This window comes from Amborella trichopoda, chromosome 4 (genome assembly GCF_054954075.1).
Source record: "Amborella trichopoda isolate Santa Cruz 75 chromosome 4, AtrichopodaSantaCruz75HAP2 v2.0, whole genome shotgun sequence".
NCBI lineage: Eukaryota > Viridiplantae > Streptophyta > Magnoliopsida > Amborellales > Amborellaceae > Amborella > Amborella trichopoda.
The window spans coordinates 52,239,590-52,261,095 of NC_142339.1; the positions used below are offsets into that span (position 1 = coordinate 52,239,590).

The following is a 21,506-nucleotide window of genomic DNA, read 5'->3' on the forward strand; positions in this document are numbered from 1 at the left end:
ACATTCGAAAATGTTTAAATTGCTGGTCCAATATATTGTGTTGCAAGTTGCATTGTTTTAAGATCTTATAAAATTTTCACTTTTTTATATATCAAGAGGTTGGGATGATCATAGGGAGCTTCGACATAATCAATTAAAGAGTTTTATACCATTGAAACAACCTTCTATAGTAATTTTTCGAGGTGCCAATTACTTTTATAACATTTTTTACCCCTATAAAAAATTTAAAAGCTCCAAAAATGGTACAACTCTAGCATATCAATGAACACTCAAAAATCTTGAAATTGGACGGACTAGATAATATGCTATAAGATGCACTACTTTTAGAGCTTGAAATTAGTTTTTTTTTTTATATCATATATATCTAGGTCAAGATAATTAATTGAAAATTTTTCGAGTGACGAAACAACCTATGTCGCTGAGTTTTTTAAGTGCACTTTACTTCTATAGTATAAAGTTAACACCTTAGATAAACTTTTTCTTTATTTATTGATGTGAATTATTTTTTAAAAAATTACATCTCAAAGTTAGAACTATTTAACATATACTACATGTAATTTGATAAATTTCAGAATTTGTTTTTTATATGTCATTTGATGGGCTATTTGAAATTCTATATTAAAAAAAATGATGGGCTACTCTCTCTCCTCTATCTCTCTATAGGACCACCGTATAAAAGATCATGCCGCCACAGGTAAACCACCGCCTCTCGAGCCTCCCGACTGATTCTATCATAGAGGCCATCGATAGACAATAACTCCCCCGAACACATCTTACAACTTTCATTCCAATTCACAATGACTAATTTCAACTCACAATGACTAATTCCAACTCACAATGACTTAGGGAAGGTGATCCTTGTCTCCTCTATATCAAACTTTATTTCAAATAGCAAGGAAATGTGAGGACGGCCTCAACAAGGAAAGTGGGTACCTTCTTCCTATTTTTTTTGTCTATGCTACAGTCAATAGAGATAAGAATATTCCATTGGGGTTCCCTTGCTTTACCAGATTATTGGATCAAAGGCAAATTGGAGAGAGACGTTCGAAACAAGTGAAATTTGTTGCTCTTGCAGGAGTATAGTGTTCATTCGCTCCCTCGGACAAAACCCGAGTTAGGAGCACATTTAGGACCAATTTTGGGATGTAACCTCTTGAATCTAGCAATCAACTTGAAAACCTTACAAATAAATAAATTAACCAAATCGCTCTATCTACGTGCTCGATAGTTCTTGAAAAAGGATGAACTTCCAAAGATTGAACGAGGCATCCGATCTTTGGATGGAAATATCTGGGTGTTAAAAAACTTAAAATGTACTTTTTGTTGTAAAAAACAATTTAGTAATCCAAACCTTCCAGATAAAAAAAAGAAATCCCTCCCCAATCAGTCTTTTGCTACGAGAGTTATGCGACAAATGCTCACGTAGAGCACGCCATGCACGCTAAAGAAGCAAATAATGCTCACTGATATTTACGATATATATATATATATATATATATATATATATATATATATATATATATATATATATATATATATATATATATATATATATATATATATATATAAAGATGCTACGGTACGTCGGCGGGCTTATCTGTAAGATTATACCCAATGGTCCAGATTGAATCTAGGCTGATCTTATAGTCACGCCTTCACTTGAAATTGGCGTAGGTGCTTCTCAGGCACACCTAATAAAAATATCAAAAAAATAATTTACAAAAAAGTTTGATCAAACCGAAACTAGTATCAGGGCTACCATTTTCAAAAAATCTATATTCTTATGCGAGGACAATGTGGATCTACCCCCTCGCTCAAAAATACCTATTTAAGCGTGTTTTCGTTTTAAAATTTTGAGAACCATATAAAAATTAAGTAGAGATTATATCTTAAAAATTTGAGATTTGAAAAATTACAGCTAGCGTAGATTTTGGTTGAAGGAGTAAATAAATAGTAGGCTCGAGAGAGTAAAACATCTTTCGTGTCGAGTTGAGCAATATTACGATACGTAAATTACTGTAATACTAATTTAAAGTATTATGGTATTTTTATTACCGTAATACTCTATGTTATTACGGTAATTAAAGTACCGTAATACTAATTTAAAGTATTACGGTATTTTTATTACCGTAATACTCTATATTATTACAGTAATTAAAGTACCGTAATAAATGCTTATGTTATTCGGTACTAGAAGCGCCGTAATTCTATCTCTATTTACAACGGTATTTAAATTACCGTAATAGTCGCAATGCATTACGGTAGAAAGACAACCGTAAAAAGGTTTTTTCGTCCAGAAAATGCCGAAAATTGAAAAAAAAGGTGTGGACGAAGTTTTGAGAAGTTATGCTTTTTTTTTTTGCGATTTTCTTAAAATTAATACCTTAACGATAATTTTCCTAATATAAAAGATATACTGAATTTGATATATATTTTTATTATAGGCCCAGCCAAACCCAACCCAGTTGATCGGTCTAAGTCCAATTGACCGGAATTTGATTAGGGTCTAAGTCCAACTTATAACTAGTCCGGTCAAGTTTGGGTCGGCCTCGACGGATATCCAACCCATTCCCACCCCTATAAGAGGCCCCAACCAAATGAAAGAAAGGTCCCATTGTTCAGGGTAGGTTAAATTACTTAAAATGCCCTTACTTGTACAAGGTACCAAATCTTGTACACAAGTAGTTGAGTAGTTTTTTAAGAGAATATATCGCGTGTATGATAATAGGAAGTGTTTTTTTTGGAAGTAGGAACTTATTAGTATTGTTTATGTTTCGTGTTTGATAAAAAAATAAAAGTTCAAATAGGAACTTCACGGTACTATTCTTCTTCCCAGCTCGCGTGTAAAAAAAGTTTCAAAAAAGTTTCTCGTTAGGGTTTACTCAGTTGTTTTTGAGCTCTGATCCTTGCTATTGATCTTGAGGTATGCTATTGACTCTGATGTTTTTCATCTTTCTCTCTCTATCTCTTCTTTGAGCTCTAATCCTTCCTATTGAGCCCTGATCCGTGTTCTTCATCTTTCTCGAGGTATTTGCCCCTGACTGCCCCAACCACATCGAATAGTATTGATGTGCTTTATATAATAAAATCAGAGTGAATAGCATACCTTTTATTTATGATTTTATAGATTTTTCGCAACAGCCCAATAGATCAGAGCTCAGTTTCAAATTGATTATCCAAACAGTTGGTAATAAAATGTGAGTCCCTTTTTTTCTTGTGTATTTGGCGATTTTACAGATTTTTCGCAACAGCCCAATGGATCAGAGCTCAGTTACAAAAAAAAAATAGAGCTCAGTCACAAACTGATTATTCAGATAGTTTGTAATGAAATTTGAGTCTTTTTTTTTTTTGTTTATTTGGCGATTTTACAGATTTTTCGCAACAGCGCAATAGATTAGAGCTCAGTTACAAAAAAAATAGAGCTTAGTTACAAACTGATTATTTAAACAGTCTGTAATAAAATCTGAGTCCTTTTTTTTTGTGTTTATTTGGAGATGTTCCAGATTTTTCGCAACAGCTCAATAGATCAGAGCTCAGTTACAAAAAAAATAGAGCTAAGTTACAAACTGATTATTCAAACAGTTTGTAATAAAATTTGAGTCCTTTTATTTTTGTGTTTATTTCGCGAGTTTACAGATTTTTCACAACAGCCCAGTCGATCAGGGCTCAGTTATAAAAAAATAGAGCTCAGTTACAAACTGATTATTCAAACAGTTTGTACTAAAATCTGAGTCCATTTTTTTTTTTTTGTGTTTATTTGGCTCATTGGGTCACTCAGCATAGACTTTGATGAGTTGATTAAGATTTTTTTGAGTTGCAAGGGGGTGAGTTCCTTCTCCTGAGCCCCATTTTCAAACATTGGGTAAAGCAAAGTGATTCGGTCTTGTGAAATTTGTTAATAGATTGCATTTTACTCGAGTTAGGCATTTCATGTTTTTCTTCTTGGCATATTTTGAGTTAATTTGCAGTAAAAATTAAAGGTTCTAGGCATGATTGCATCTTACTTAATGAGTTAGGTTGAGTTCCTTCTTGGCATGATTGCACCTTATTGGGTTATTAGAGGTTCTTGGAGTTCACTTTCGTCTTTGTTCTTTTTTCTTATTCATTCATGTAAAGTGGCTAAATAAGGATTCTATTTACAGTGAAGTGGCTAAATAAGGATTCTATTTACAGTGACTTTAGTTCGCATGTTTTGAATAAATAGATTAAATATACTATTGGTTTCAGGAAGATGGCAGCTTGATATATTTTTAATTGGTTTTTACGAGATTTGTGTTCCTTGGTTCTTGGTTATTTGAGCCGTTTTGGTTAATTTCAATTCCTTTGTATTTAATATTTTTGTTACTGATCTATGTTTATTTGATTTGATCCTTTTTAGCTGGACGTTATCATATCGTTATTTTGCTTTTCAACTTCTGGAATTTTCTTTTTTATGTCGTTCCAACAATGACTTCAGCAAAGTGTTAACAAAACAAAGAGATAAAAATATTGAAAAAGCAGCAAATGAACTTGTGGCTATTGTTTATGTTTTTTGAAGAACTACAAGAGTTTCTCAATGCATTTGGTGTGCGAGTTTTTTTCATCAGTTGATAACTATGGAAATATTACTTTTTTGTTATTTTTTATGTTTGGGTTTGTTGAATTTTACTTAGCTCCAATTATGAATGTTGTAGCTACCATGCTCTTTTTGTTACCTTTCTTTTTTTAATGAATAATGCTTATGGTTTCATGAAATCTAATATATTTTTCCAAGATATACAACTATGACATGGGTTTGTTTATATCTTTTTATGCAAACAAGATGTGCATGAATTATCAACATTTTCATTTTCTTATTACTTTTGGTTATTTTTGTATTTGGGTTTTTTATAACATAGGGAATTTCTTTCATCCTTCCCATCCTAAACCCATTCTTGGTTTCCTCTAACTAGCGAATCTGGTTTCCCTTAACTTTGGACAAGTTTGTTGATCCGCTGCAGTCCAAACCCATAATAAATTTACTTCAAAATCCTGCGGCCTACTGTTTCTTTCTTTGACTTGTGTAGCTAAGATCTTTCTTTGACTTGTGTAGCTAAGAACTTTCTTCAACTGGTTTCTTTCATTCACTTGTGCAGTCTTCACCTTTAATAATTTTCTGCAAATTTATTTTATCTAGTTCCTCATGAATTTTGTTTCATATGTCCTAGTTTGCTTGAAACAATGTTAAGTTCTCTTCTTCATTGTGTGTTTTGTTTATTGAAGCTTGTTTGGAAATGAAATAAGGGTAGGGCATTTGTTTTTTTTTTTTTTTTTAAATAAATCTTGTTTTAGTTTTATTTGGAATAAAAGGGCAAGGGGTAGGTTGAAATCATCGTTATTGCAGTAGCCAATGAAGTCATCAACAGTAGTGAGGTTATATATATATATATATATATATATATATATATTCATCAGCTTCTGTATTTGTCAAATGTGAGAGTGCGTTAATTATTAAGTTTTGATAAATGTTTATGTTTATGCTGTGTCTATTCCATGTTTTGTTTTAATTCCGCTTTATGGTATTAGAGTCTGTTTATATTACAGTGGTCCAACTGTATCACCAGTAGATAACTGAGCTATTAAATAAAATTTTGAAAAGAGTTTGCAGTAGTAAGTTCAAAGTCGTCGTGACCCAAAGATCACTAAGGCCAGGAAGAGCCAGAAAAGTGTAGGGACTGTTTCCGGTTGACTCGAATTACAATGGCAAACTTTATCAGATCTTTATCTAATAGGTCAGCTACTACTAGTAATACATTACGTGTTAATAACAGAGAGGAAGCAATAATAGATAATATAGAAAAACAAATCCAAAATTAGAAAATACCTAAGGTACCTGTTTCAAACGTCTATAGTAAATGAACGTTTGATTTTAAAAGTAATTTTTCTATCAAAACTATTGAATAAAGTATTTCTGTCATGAAAACTCAGGACAAATTCCAATTACTTTCCCCAAGGATGATCGAAGATCATAAAAGGAAAGAATACAAATATTTGCATATTGGTTTGGTTCAAATAGCTGTTAAACCTTTGACAAGAACATGAATAAATAATTCTGTTCTACTTTGTCTAAGGGACAGCAGGCATAAGAGATTCACTTGTTAGGAATAGTAGAATCCAGTCTCTGTACCCTATTTATTTCAACTGTTTTCCAAATTTATCGGTGGCCTTAACAGATCCTAATCTATTAAAGGTCCTGACCTTAAACCTTAAAACTCAAGGTTTTGACATGGACCCAGGTTCTCAAAATCTAGCATTTGTTTACCGAATATGTTATAAGGTAATGAATACTTTATATCCAAATGCTAGGCAAATGGATTCAAAAGGACAAACCATATTTTTCCAAACAAACATGGAAAAATCAAATCTTGTCATACCAAAGTCAGTGGCATGGTCTTAGGTAAAATTATTTGAGAGATGGTCCTTACAAACTGAATCCCAAATTAAAAACCCTGAGAACAAAGACCCTGAACAAATAATAGAATATTCAGATGGAGAGATAGAAATCAGATTTCCATCCTCCAGAAAGACTACTTTAAGAATTGGTGAACCTAGCATCAGGGATCCTCCCAGAAGCTCTACCTCTTCGATTCCACAGTCAGAATATGAAAGATTACCCACTTATAGGAGAACTATTATCGAAAGACTTAATAGGACTCCAAATCATGTTCAAGAACCAGTCTATAGGGTAGATACTCCAGGTTCTTCTGAAATAGAAGAACAAGAACCAACTCCCTCTGACCTAGACTTTGATGTAAATGTTATTCAAAAAGAAGAATTTAAAATTGACAAAGAATGGATTAGAAAAGATTTCTACTTTGAAGAAAATAGACTAATAAGAGAATGGTTCTTCAAAGAATTTAAAGAACCACTAAGAGATGCCTTTCACCTGAAATTTAATCGTTTCATGATAAAACATAAGGCAACTGTCAAGTTTTTTAAATAGTTAAAATACATATCAAAAGATTATGGAATAAAAATTCCAAAGTTTGAGGTAAATATGGTCGAAAAATCCTTTCAAACCACCAAAGGAGAAACAATCGAGTCCATTCATCCCTCTGAGACTAGCTTACAGCTTAAAGGAAAAAAATTGAGGGAGAAAATTGAAATTAGAGCCTCACCTCTCAAAATAAGATCCAAAGAAAGCGACCATAATATGGCTAAGCTTGATGGAATACCCCATATGATTGAACAGAGTATTATACAAATATTTTCCTCCAAACAATAGAAAAGCAAACTACAAGAATAGAAAATGCAGTAAACCAACTCTTGAACTCAGAAACCTTGATAAGCAAAAAGGAAGCCGTCCTGTTCAAACCTCCTCCAACTATTGAAGCAGGAAAATTCAGCCTGCTAGAGATAAATGAAAAAGAGGACAATAGTGAGGTAATTGATGAGCTGGTGAAAAGATTAAAAAAATTAAACATCAATGAAAGAGGAAAGGGCCAGCCTTCCAACACCAAGGAAGGAGATGTGCAGGTCCTGCAAAAGGTACATGACAAAGAAATTGAGGATATGGAAAAAGCTTTTAAAACGGAAAGCTTAGACATCAATAGAATAGACTATGGGAGAAAAGTATGACCTGTGTCCCAGACCCGAATGTACTATCCTAGACCTACCCCAGTAGATCTACATATAGAAGAAGATCTAATCTCTACCTCAGTCTCCTATTCAGGAAAATCTATAGTAAATTGAAACATAGATGGCATGGCCGAAAATCAGATTTTAGATCTCATGAAACATATAACTATGTATGCTACTGCCTGCAAGGCAAGTGGAAACCAAGACCGTAAGATAGCCAAAGCCATAATATGTGGATTCACAGGATGGTTAAGAGGTTGGTGGGATTTTCATATGGATGAAGAATAAAAAAACCAAATATTAAATGCCTCAAAATAATGGATAGTTAAAAAAGAAGATGGCCAAGATAATATAGTACAAGAAGGAGATGCAATCAATACATTGATATATACCATAACTCTCCATTTTCTAGGAAGCACTGCTTTGTTAGCAGCAAGGTCAAAAGATTTATTATCAAATCTAAGATGTCCCACACTCTCCCATTATAAATGGTACAAAGATGTATTTTTCTCAAGATTACTATCAAGAGAAAGTAATAAGTTAGACCATTGGAAAGAAAAATTCATAGTTGGTCTACCACACCTTTTTGCAGAAAAGGTAAAAACAAGGCTTAAAAATAAGCATGGTGGAATTATTCCTTATTCTCTATATACATTAGGTGAATTATCAGCTGAAAATTTGTGCTGAGGGTCTGGCTTTATGTACAGATTTGAAACTTAGAAGACAATTAGAAAAACAGAGAATAACAGGGAGAAAAGAGTTAGGGGACTTTTGTGAACAGTTTGGATTCAATACTCTACCTCCTTCAAAGCCTTTCTATAAAAGAAAACATGAAAAATTTAGAAAAAGAAAATTTAAACATTACTCAAAGGCAAAAGAAAAATTTTTCAAAAAATTCTTACAAGATAAACCATCTTTTAAGAATAAGGGAAAAAGGAAAATCCCTGTCTGCTACAATTGTGACAAAGTCGGCCATTACAAAAACAAATGCAGAGTTCAAAGAAAGATTAACTCTTTGGAAATAGATGATAATATTAAAAAACAGTTATTTGAAATACTCCAAATAGAAGATGAAACCTCTGATTCCTCTGAATCAGAAGAAGAAAATGTTAATTGGAGAAATTAATGATGAGGATATCATTATCAGCAGTTCTAATTCAGACTCCGATAATGAAAATAACCCAAAAAAAGAAAAGGAAAATTACCAATGTGACTTTTACAAGGCAATAATGGATATGAACGGGTTAAGCATTAATACCCTCACAAAAGAAGAAGATCTAATTATAGACCTTATTGACAAAATATCAGATCCAGAGGCTAAAAGAAAAGCCTTCGTCCAATATATCAATATGTCAAAAACCTCATCAAGAAAACCCAAATATTCTCTTGTCCCAACAAAAGAAGATTATAGCTTTCAGGATATTTTGAAAAGGGTACAAAATAAAACATGTATAAAAAAGGAACCTTCAATATCTGAGCTAAAATATGAAATTAATGAAGTCAGAATGAGTTGATAGCTCTAAAAGCAAGGGTTCAAATATTAGAATTAACTCAAAATCCTATCAGCTAAGCAATTAAAGAAGTTATAGAAGGTGACTTTGATAATCTGATCATTGAGTATAATATTAATTTACCACCTGAGGTTGAAGACACCCTTTCTAAATCAGAAACCTCCAAAGCTGGAATGAATGTAATAGAAAAGGTCCAAATTGTAAATATGCAAACCTAGTAGACAAAATTATAATCCAAACATGGTTTACCAATATCAAAATCGTAGTTCAAAAAGAATACAGCTTCCAAACTACCGCTCTGATAGATTCAGGAGCAGACCTAAATTGCATTAATGAATGATTAATACCAACTAAATACTTCAGCAAAACTACTCAAATCCTTAATAATGCAGATGGCAGCAAAATGCTTAAATATTATAAGCTATCAGATACTGTAGTATGCAATAATGGTACTTGTTTCAATTTTCCATTCATAATGGTAAAAAGTTTAAGTCAACCTGTTATTCTTGGGACTCTTTCTTAAATATGCTTTATCCAATTAAGATTGAAGACACAGGGATAGATGCTAGTATTGAAGGGCATAAGGTTAAATTTACCTTTATTGAAAAGCCCAGAGTCCATGAAATCAATAATATTAAAAATAAGATTTCTTCCAAAAAATTTTTTTTGTATTATTTGAAAGAAGAAATAAAATACAAAAAAATAGAAGAAAAATTATCTCTTCTAGAAGTTCAAAATAAAATCAAATCTTTAAAAATAGATATGGAAAGAAATGTATGTGTCGATATCCCCAATGCTTTTTGGGATAGAAAGCAACATATAGTAGAACTTCCATATGAACCAGATTTCCAAGAAAGAAAAATTCCTACTAAAGTAAGACCTATTCAAATGAATAATAGGTTACTCGAAATCTTTAAAAAAGAGAAAATAATTATTAGATAAAAAGCTTATCAGAAAAAGCTCATCACCATGGAGCTGTTCGGCTTTCTATGTGGAAAAGGCTTCCAAAATTGAAAGAGGGACTCCAAGATTGGTTATAAATTACAAACCACTTAACAAAGTTTTAAGATGGATCAGATATCCAATCCCAAACAAAAGAGACCTCTTGGACAGACTAGTCAATGCCGGTATATTTTCAAAATTTGATCTCAAATCAAGCTATTGGCAAATCCAGATTGCCGAAAAAGATAAATACAAAACTGCTTTTAATGTTCCATTTGGGCAATTTAAATGGAATGTTATGCTGTTCGGATTAAAAAATGCACCATCCGAATTCCAAAATATCATGAACAAAATTTTTAATCTTTATACCAAATTCATGATTGTTTATATTGATGATATACTTGTTTTCTCTGAATCACTTGATCAACATTGGAAACAATTAAGTACATTCATAAAAGCAATAAAAAATGCTGGCTTAGTAGTTTTCGGGAGAAAATAAACCTATGCCAGACAAAAATTAGATTTTTAGGGCATAATATTTTCCAGGGAAGATTTATTCCTATTGACAGAGCAATAGAATTTGCATCCAAATTTCCAGATATAATTACAGGAAAAACTGAATTACAAAGATTCTTTGGCTGTTTAAATTATATCTCAGATTTGTATAAAGATTTGGCTTTCGATGCAAAGCCTCTATTCTAGAGGTTAAAAAAGAATCCTCCAGAATGGACTGAAGAACATACCAAGGCAGTAAGAAAAATTAAAACAAAGGCTAAGGAATTACCATGTCTAGCCCGGTCAAGTCCTACAACATTTAAAATAGTAGAAACAGATGCCTCAGAATAGGACTTCGTTCTGTGTTAAAACAAAATGGGAATAATCAAGAGCAATTGGTCCAATTTACCTCTAAAGCCTGGAACCCAGCTCAACAAAATTATTCAACAATAAAAAAGGAAATACTCGTAATTGTTCATGCTATTACAAAATTTCAAAGTGATATGCTTAATCAATCATTCCTCATTAGAACTGACTGTAAAGCAGCCAAGGATATCCTTCAGAAAGATGTTGAAAATCTCGTATCAAAGCAAATCTTTGCAAGATGGCAAGGTATTCTTTCTGCTTTTGAATTTACTATTGAACATATTAATGGTAATACCAACTATTTGCCTGGCTTCTTGACTCGAGAATTTTTGCAGGGAGGACTGAAGGAGCCAGCAAAACAAAAAACAAATGATGGAAATAGTTCCTAGTTCAGAATCATCCCTGGCATCTCCATCAACACCAAATGCTTTAATACGGAGGCAAATACAAGATATTGATATATCTTCCCTCCAAACACCAATAAGCACTCAAACTCCTAGTGCAACATCTATATACTTAGAGACAACATATGTTCCCTTGCTGATCATAGAAAATGAGCATCAGTCCAAACATCCGATTGAAATAGCTGCTTTATACCTCAGGTAGCACATGCATCCTAATATGGACGAAGAAAGCAGATAACGGTACGAATGCATCCTGATAGAAACATGATCAGTTTTTATAGTTCAACATTCCAGAAATAATGATAATGAAGTAGCATATTTAAAGTTCCAAATCAAGAGGGTTATTACTTACAAAGAATGGGGATCAGATCCTTTAAAGCCAAGGATCATGAATACGAAAGGATTTAAAATTAAATCCTACCATTATTATCATTACATAAAGGCTTGGGATGAAGTCTTCTTATACCAGAATACAAAAAATTCCCATAGCTGATATATTCAGTTCAAAATAACTGAGCCAAATAATTGTCCAAATATGTTCTCCATATGGAGATCTACAACCAAATACTACCAAAAGAACTGCAACAGAGAAAATTCTCTGAGTATAGAAATAGTTTAAAAAGAGACTACCACATATATTTTATGACCTTATATCGGGTCCTTTGGATTTTAAAATGGGAGTATCAGGTCTTAGCAGATGATATGGATAGACGGGATTATATTCCCGAATTACAAAGACAAATCTATATCAAATGGTGGGATAGTTATGAGAATGACTCCTTAAATCTTGACAAAATAAAATGAAGTTTATACGTCAAATTTGATCCCAAAAGATGGGAATATCAGAATATGTTTCAATATTTTAGCAACAAAACCCCAAACTATCCAAAGAAGAGTTTAAAAAGAAACTCTGGGAAGCCATAGAAAATAATGAAGAAATAATGTCTACCTCTACCCAAAGTGAAGATCAAGAAGATTATAGTCCGATGAACGGTGACGATTGCGTCAGAATAGAATTTTCTTCAAAATAAAGAAAAGTCAGGGGGAACCAGAACGACTCCAATCTATCTAGGACACGTGTCTCAGCTACTATAGCCACCGACAAAAGTCACTATCAGCCTACAACCGACAAAATCTTACTGTAGCCACCAGCCGACAACATCTTACTATAGCCACCAGCCGACATCATCTTACTGTAGCCACCAGCCGACAACATCTTACTGTAGCCACCGACGGTCCACTGTATCCACCAACCGAAGGAATCTCATTGTTGTGTCGGTGCGGACTTCAAACCTCTTCAAATCCGGTTTAACTGGAGAGGCTATAAAAGAGGAAGGACTCCACTCATTTGAAACATCCGGAGTGATCATGAGTTTTCCTTAGTACAGTCCTCTCTCTCTCTGCAACTCTCTACAGTCTTCTCTTTCTGCAACTCTCTACAGTCCTCTCTCTCTGTTCTCTCTGCTCTCTCCAATTCTCTCTCTGCTCTCTCCAGTTCTCTCTGCTCTCTCCAGTTCTCTCCTTGAAGTTTTTCCTCTACTTTCTTCTTTCAGTCCTCACTTTGTATATCTGGTGGCGTATCAAGCCATTCGGCTCTTTTATTACGTGTTAATAACATAGATGAAGTAATAATAAATAATATAGAAAGATAAATAAAAAATTGGAACATACCTAAGTTACCTGTTTCAAACGTCTATAGTAAATGAACGTTTGATTTTAAAAGTGGTTTTTCTATCAAAACTATTGAAGAAAGTATTTTTGTCATGGAAACTCAAGACAAATTCCAATTACTTTCCCCAAAGATGATTGAATATCATAAAAAGAAAGAATACAAATACTTGCATATTGGTTTGGTTCAAATAGCTGTTAAACCTTTGACAAGAACAAGATTAAATAATTCTGTTCTACTATGTCTAAGGGATATCAGGCATAAGAGATTCACTGATTCCTTGTTAGAAATAGTAGAATCCAGTCTTTGTAACGGCCCTATCTATTTCAACTGTTGTTCAAATTTCTCGGAATGCCCCCCAGTGTCTATTCCATGTTTTGTTTTAATTCCTCTTTATGTGGAGCTACCAGGGAGGATGTGTGGACTGATGCTCATGAAAATCAGTACAAGAGGGATGTTTAAGAGATTGGTAGCTATCTCATGGTCTAGTCTAAGGAATTACCATGCTTAGCCCTATCAAGTCCTACAACATTTAAAATAGTAGAAATAGATGCCTCAGAAATAGGACTTGGTGCTGTGTTAAAACAAAAGGTGAATAATCAAGAGCAATTGGTCCGATTTACCTCTAAAACTTGGAACCTAGCTCAACAAAATTATTCAACAATAAAAAAGAAAATACTAGCAATTATTCATGCTATCACAAAATTTCAAAGTGATCTGCTTAATCAATCATTCCTCATAAGAACTGACTGTTTTAACATCAGGAATAGAGGCTTTGCATCTAAAGCCAGATCTTTATAAAAATTTGAGATATAATTTAAACAATTAAGGAATTTTTGTAATTTAGTTTTTCCTGTAATTATATTTGGAAATTTGGATGCAAATTCTATTACTCTGTCAATGGGAATAATTCTTCCCTGGAAAATATTATGGTTTAAAAATCTAATTTTTGTCTGGCATAGGTTTATTTTTCTCGTGGAAACTACTAAGCCAGCATTTTTTATTACTTATATATATATATATATATATATATATATATATGGGTGCGGTTTGTATAGAGCCTAGGCTCTAAACAATCAAATTCGAGCCTACCTTCAAATGCGGTTTGTATAGAGCCTAGGCTCTAAATAATCAAATTACAGCCTACCTTCAAATAGTATCAAGAAATGTGGTTTCATTTTTGGAAATCTTTGTGATAGCCTTAAAATATATTTTCATAGTTATTTATAAAATTTTAAGCTTAAAAAATAGTGTAGATCGATGGATTTATGAAAACTTGAAAATCTTGAAAATTGACGGTCCAAAATCGTGTTACAAAATATACTATTTTCAAAACTTGAAATCCGTTTTTTTCTCATATCCATGCCTATTGATATCGAGATGATCAATTTGAAGATATTTGAGCATCAAATCAACCTCTTCTAGTGAAAATTTTGAGGTAGGCTCAAATTTGATTGTTTAGAGCCTCGGCTCTATAAAAAATTTTCCCTATAAATATAAATATATATATATATATATATATATATATGTCCCAATAACAGACATATATAAAAAAGGAAATTTTAATCTAAAAATTGGATACGCCATCAAAATAGTAGAACAAAGTCTACCTTTTCAAAATGAACAAGAAAAGTTTCAGCTTTTAACAATTAAAATTATACAATCTCATAAAAATAAAGAATATCAATATCTTCATATAGGATTAATTCAAGTAGCTGTTAAACCTTTGATTAGACTAGGATTAAATACTTCAATACTACTATGTCTACGAGATGAAAGACATAATAATTTCTCAGATTCACTCTTAGGAATAATTGAATCTAGTCTATGTAATGAACCAATTTATTTTAATTGCTTTCCTAATTATGTTATATCATTAAATAATCCTAATTTACTTAAAGTATTAACTTTAAATATTAAAACACAAGGATTTGTTATGTTACAAGGATCTCAAAATAGAGCTATCATCTATCGAATTTATTATAAGGTAATGACCACTTTATGCCCCAATGTTATACAAATAGATACAAAAGGACAAACTACTTTCTTTCAAACAAATACTGAAAGATCAAATGTTATTATCCCTAAAACAATCCAATGGTTACAAATACAACTCCCCCAAGAATGGAAAATTCAGACTTCAAATCCAGCAATTAAAACCCCTCAGAATAATATTCCAAATTAAATAATAGAAAATATAGATGGAGAAGTAGAAATACTGTTTAATAAAAGATCTCCTTCCTTAAAAATAAAAGATGATAATTATCTTCCCTTATCAAAGAATTCATCAAATTTCTTATCATCTAGAAGATCTGTATCTAGTATATCCAGACCTGAAACTGCATCATCTTTAGAACCTGAAATACAAGAATTAGTTAGAACTCAAGATAATAGACATAAACCTATATGTCAACCAATGTACACAGATACTCCACATCAAGATTTTCAATTACTAACATTACAAAAAGAAAAGAAAATAAATAAAGAATATATAAAGAATGATTATTTAAGCGAAAACAATAAAGATTTTCGAAATTGGTACCTATCTACATTTTCAAAAGAATTACTACAAATGACTCATAAAAGATATAATAAATTTTTGAAAAAAGAAAAAATAAACTTAGGATTTTTTGAATGGCTCAAAACTACATTACTTTTAAAATGAATAAAAATTCCTGAATTCAATAAACTCCATACCCTTGAAAATCAATATCAAACATATACTACAAAACAACAAAAATATATTCGAAGTATTCATCCTCCTGAAGAAAGTATAAAAATCCTCGAAAAAGATAAGCTAAGAAGAATAAGAAACTATAGCTACTCCATACAAAACACTTCCCGAAGAACACTATCATAAAATAGAACTATTACCTCATATATTAGAACAAAATAACTATACGAATTTATATTTACAAACCATAGGAAAACAGACAACCAGAAAAGAAAATATTATCAGACAACCACAAGAAAAAATGAAGAAAAGAAAAAGATAATATTATTTAAACCTCCTCCTTTAATTAATAAAGAAATATTTCAAATGAACGCAGAACATTCTTCTAAATTAATGCAACAATTCATTACCAAATTAGCAAGTCTAGATATCAAAGGAAAGGATAAAGTTAATAAAGATAACAGAACCAGCAGCTATGATGTTACATGAAATACCAGAAATTCAGAATACCATTACTAATATCAAAGATGCTTTTACTCAATCATCTCAAGAAAATACTATCAACAGAATAGATAATGGTAAAAAATGGAGACCTGTATCTCAATCTAGAATGTACCATACTAGACCTACTCTAGTTGATATACAATTTGAAGAAGACCTTATATCCCATACTGTATCATATTCAGAACGAACTATTGTTAATTGGAATATATACGGAATGTCCGATCATCAGATTCTTGATAAAATGAAACACATGACCATGTATGCCACTGCATGCAAGGTCTCTAGAGCTCATGACCAAGATGTAGTGGCTTTATTGGTTGGCTCAGGGGATGGTGGGATTTCCACCTTAATGATATATCGAAACAACAAATATTAACAGCCACTAAACAATCATATATTAAAAATGAATTAAACCAAGACGTCGTTCAAGCCGAAAGCGATGCTGTCAATACCCTCATATACACAATAACCCTTCACTTTGTTGGAAGTACTGCCCTACTAAAAGCAAGATCTGAAGACCTCCTTTTTAATCTTAAATGTCCAACCCTTTCTCACTATAAATGGTATAAAGATGTTTTCTTTTCCCGCCTTCTTATTCGAAAAGATAGTAGTTCTGATCATTGGAAAGAAAAGTTTATTTCCGGCATTCCTTATCTCTTTGCTGAAAAAGTCCGCAACCGCCTTAAAACCAAAAATGGGGGGATTATTCCCTATCACCTCTATACTCTAGGAGAATTATCCGCCGAGATATGTGCTGAAGGGCTAGCTCTTTGTACTGATCTAAAACTCAAAAAACAACTTGATAAACAAAAGATGACTGGTCATAAAGAACTTGGTGATTTTTACGAACAATTTGGATACAATCTAAATATTTCCTAAAAGAAACCCCATAAAAGAATAAAACAAGAAAAGCGACAAAAATCATACAAAAAATCATATAAGAAAAATAAATACAAAAAATATGAACAACCTCCTAAAGGAAGTTCTAAATATAAAAGGCCTAAAAGAAAAATACCTAGATGCTATAAATGTGGAAAATTAGGACACTATAAAAATAATTGTCAGGTAAAGAAAAAGATAGAATCATTAATATTAGATGAAAATATAAGAAATCAATTATATGAAATTATTCAACTATATGATAATGATAATAATAGTACAACATCTTCCTCATATTCGGAAAGCTCTTATGAAGAATCAGATATAGGAATAATAAAAGATGAAGATTTATTAAATGAGACATCTTCTTTCTCAGAAAATGACAACAAATGTGCATGTCATACTATTACCAAACAAGAATGTTTAATTCTAGAAATTAGAGATAAAATACCTAATACTGACGATAAAAAAACAATAATCAGCCAATATATTCAAATAGCAAAAGCTAGAAATAAACCAACTCCCTTAATAAAACCACCTGAAGAATATAGCTTCTCTGAAATACTTAAACGAATTGGTCAAAAAGGTAACAGTCATAAATAACCTACTATTGCTGAACTAAAACACGAAGTTAATGAAGTAAAATCTGAACTTAATAATTTGAAAAATAGGGTTAAATTATTAGAATTAACTAATGAATTAACCGATAATCCATCTGAAGATGAAGAAATAGAATTTGATGAGCTAATAACTAATAATAGAATATTAGATAAACCGAAATCTTCAGAAAACAAACAAGAACCTCAGTTAAATTTAATAAATAAAATCTTAAATAAAAAATGGTATACCTTAATTAAAATAATAGTTCAGAATGAATACCATTTCCAATCTATGGCCTTGATAGATTCAGGTGCCGATTTGAACTGCATAAACGAGGGTTTAGTCCCTACCAAATATTTTGATAAAATCACGCAAATCTTAAATACAGCCGATGGAAGCAAATTGAAAATAAATTATAAATTATCAAATGTTATCATATGCAATAATGGCATATGTCTAGAATTACTATTTATCATGGTAAAAGGACTTAACCAAGCTGTTATTCTAGGGACTCTTTTTATCAGTATGCTATACCCTATTGTTATAGACCATACTGAATTAGAATCAACGATTGAAAGAATAAAAGTAAAATTTGAATTTATTGATAAACCAAAAATAAAAGAAATAAATAATATAAAACAAAATATACAAAATAAAGAGAAATTTTTATATCAGCTCAAAACTAAAATAAAATATAAAGCAGTTGAACAACAGCTATTACTTCCTGAAACGAAATAAAAAATCGAAAACCTAAGACAACAATTGGAAAAAGAAATATGTAGTGATTTACCTAATGCTTTTTGGAATCGACGAAAACATATAGTATCTCTTCCATATAAAGAAGGATTTTCTGAAACTAAAATTCCAACAAAAGCTCGCCCAATTCAGATGAATTCAAAAATGTTAGAAATTTGTCATAAAGAAATAACTTCTCTCTTAGAAAAGGGATTAATAAGGCCAAGCTCATCTCCATGGAGTTGTGCCGCCTTTTATGTAGAAAATAATGCCGAAAAAGAACGAGGAGTTCCAAGATTAGTTATCAATTACAAACCACTAAATAAAGTTTTAAAATGGATCAGATATCTAATTCCTAATAAAAAAGATTTATTAGATAGACTTGTAAATGCTTGTATTTTTTCAAAATTTGACCTTAAATCTGGATATTGGCAAATACAAATAAATGAAAAGGATCGCTATAAAACAGCATTTAATATTCCATTTGGCCAGTATGAATGGAATGTAATGCTATTCGGCCTAAAAAATGCACCATCTGAATTCCAGAAAATTATGAATGATGTTTTTAGCCCTTATATGACATCTATGATAGTTTACATTGATGATGTTCTTATTTTTTCAACTGATATACATCAACATTTCAAACATTTAAATATATTTCTCAATACTGTTAAAAATGCAGGACTTGTAGTTTCTGCAAAGAAAATGGTTCTTTGTCAACTTAAAATTAGATTCTTAAGCCATAATATCTTTCAAGGCACAATTATTCCCATAGATAGAGCTATTGAATTCTCTACTAAATTCCCTGATATTATCTTAAATAAAGTTGAATTATAACGATTCCTAGGATGCTTAGACTATATTTCTTATTTTATTAAAGATTTTGCTATCATTGCCAAACCTTTATACGATCGACTAAAAAAGAATCATCCTAAATGGACGGATCAACATACTAATGCTATTCGAATTCTTAAAAGCAAATCAACAGAATTACCTTGCTTAATCTTATCTGACCCTAATGCTTTCAAAATTATTGAATGCGATGCCTCTGAACTTGGTTTAGGAGGAATCCTTAAACAAAAAATAAATGATAAAGAACGATTAGTATGTTATACATCTAAGGCTTAGAATTCTACACAACAGAACTATTCAACCATTAAAAAAGAAAGTTTAGCTATTGTTCATTGCGTGAATAAATTTCAGAGCGATATTCTTAATACCTCAATTCTTATTAGAACTGATTGTAAATCGGCTCGCGATATTTTACAAAAGGATGTTCAAAATCTTGTCTCTAAACAAATTTTTGCCCGTTGGCAAGCGATTTTATCTTCTTTCGATTTTACAATTGAATATCTTCATGGTTCTTCTAACTCTCTTCCTGATTTTCTCACCCGTGAATTTTTGCAGAGGGGGAGGGATCTACCGCCTCTTGAACCAGCCTCAGAAAATTACGCAATACAATTATTTAATATGAATATCAACAATAGCAATAAAGGAAAACTACTTATGGAGATTGTCCCGACTATATCTGACTCACCCTAAACTCCTATCCGCCTTTATCTTCAGCCAGATCAATCAATTACCCAGAATATTCATCCCAACCAAAATCTGTTCCAGTCTTCATTCTAGCATCTAGCCCCAATAAATACGTTAACCCAAATAAATCAGCATATGAAGAAACTGCTTGCTTGATAGATGTTACCATTGATGAAAAACATATACATATTGACCCAAATAAATTAGCCCATCTATATTTACAAAACCACCTTAATCCTTCAAACGGCAACAAGACCAGAGACTGGTACGAAGTTGTCATTTTAGAAACAGGGTCTATTTCAATTGTGCATTTCTTCAATCCCAATACAAAAATAATTGGATATTCGAAAATACAAATAAGGAAATTATTATCATATGATGATTGGGGATACAGCCCATCCCAGGGTCGGAAACTTCAAGCCCCAGAATTTCAATATAAATCATATCGATATATTGAATATATAGATGCATGGCATATAATGTTTGCATATCAAAACCTAAATAATTCTCATACATGGTTTGTCCAGATTAAAATGCCTGTTAATCTGAGATAACGTTAGAATTTAAGAATTTGACAAGAGAGAGATCTTGGATGCTGTTTGGTATCAGAGCTATTAGAAATTCTTAAATTATTTACTGTTAGACTATTTTTAGCCAATTATAGTGTTTAGGAGATAAGATTATATTAAAATTAGTCATTTATACGGTAGTCTGAATGTTAAGACTCATTGTCGCCTAGTCATAAGACCATTTAGGCCAAGAAGAGCCGTTCAGGTCGTTCAAGACGTAAGAGGTTGACCAGAGTCATTATCCGTACCGATAAATGGAAAATTTTATTAAAACCTTATCTAATAAAACACTACCATCGTCTAAAAATACTCTAAGGGTAAAAAATAAAGAATAAGTAGTTATTGAAAATGTTGAACAACATATTCAAAACTGGAACATACCAAAAGTCCCAATAACAGACATATAAAACTGGAGAAGACGTAAAGAGAAGAAATGAATCTTATCGGACTGGCAGTGGTGAGCGGGTAAGGTGAGCTGGCAGGGTAGATGAGAAAAAAGGAATATTTAAAGTCAGATATGACTCAAAGATAAAGGGTGAAGGAGACATGACACGACTAAAAAATAAAGCAAAATTAACTTTTGTTCATGACATGGCTAAAGGAAAAAGAAAAAATAACTGTTGTCGGCCATATCGTATGGAAAGCATCTTGACTAGTGACTTCTGTCTCTTCTGTCCTATGGCGTATGCCATCTGTCGACCTCTTTTATTCCGTTTTTGTATAGATGTACAGGTGGCTTCTTCTGGATGTATACAGGTGGCTTCAATAGAAAGGAGGATGATGTGACAAGCGTCTGATAGCTGATATTTTGTACAGATTGCTGGGCTGAGCCGGGCTTATTCGGGTCTTTGGCTGAAGTCATTGTCAGGCTCAGATGAAGGAGAGGTGGCTTCTGAGGTTTCTTCTTGTATGATCTTTAATAACTGATTCTCCAGTTCATCTTTAGTTGCTCTAGGGTTTTGTCTTCGCATTTGTCCTATATATTCGACGAAAGTATTTGGGTCAAATTCTTTGGGAGTATTTTGA

General features: G+C 32.0%; 1 long non-coding RNA gene across 1 annotated transcript; it reads left to right on the forward strand.

Annotated features, from left to right (window-relative positions):
• The first annotated feature begins 857 nt into the window (after positions 1-857).
• Positions 858-21,506, forward strand: LOC148782579 (uncharacterized). The gene is made up of 2 exons (XR_016054763.1): positions 858-925; positions 21,297-21,506. It is a non-coding gene; the product is annotated as an uncharacterized LOC148782579 (long non-coding RNA).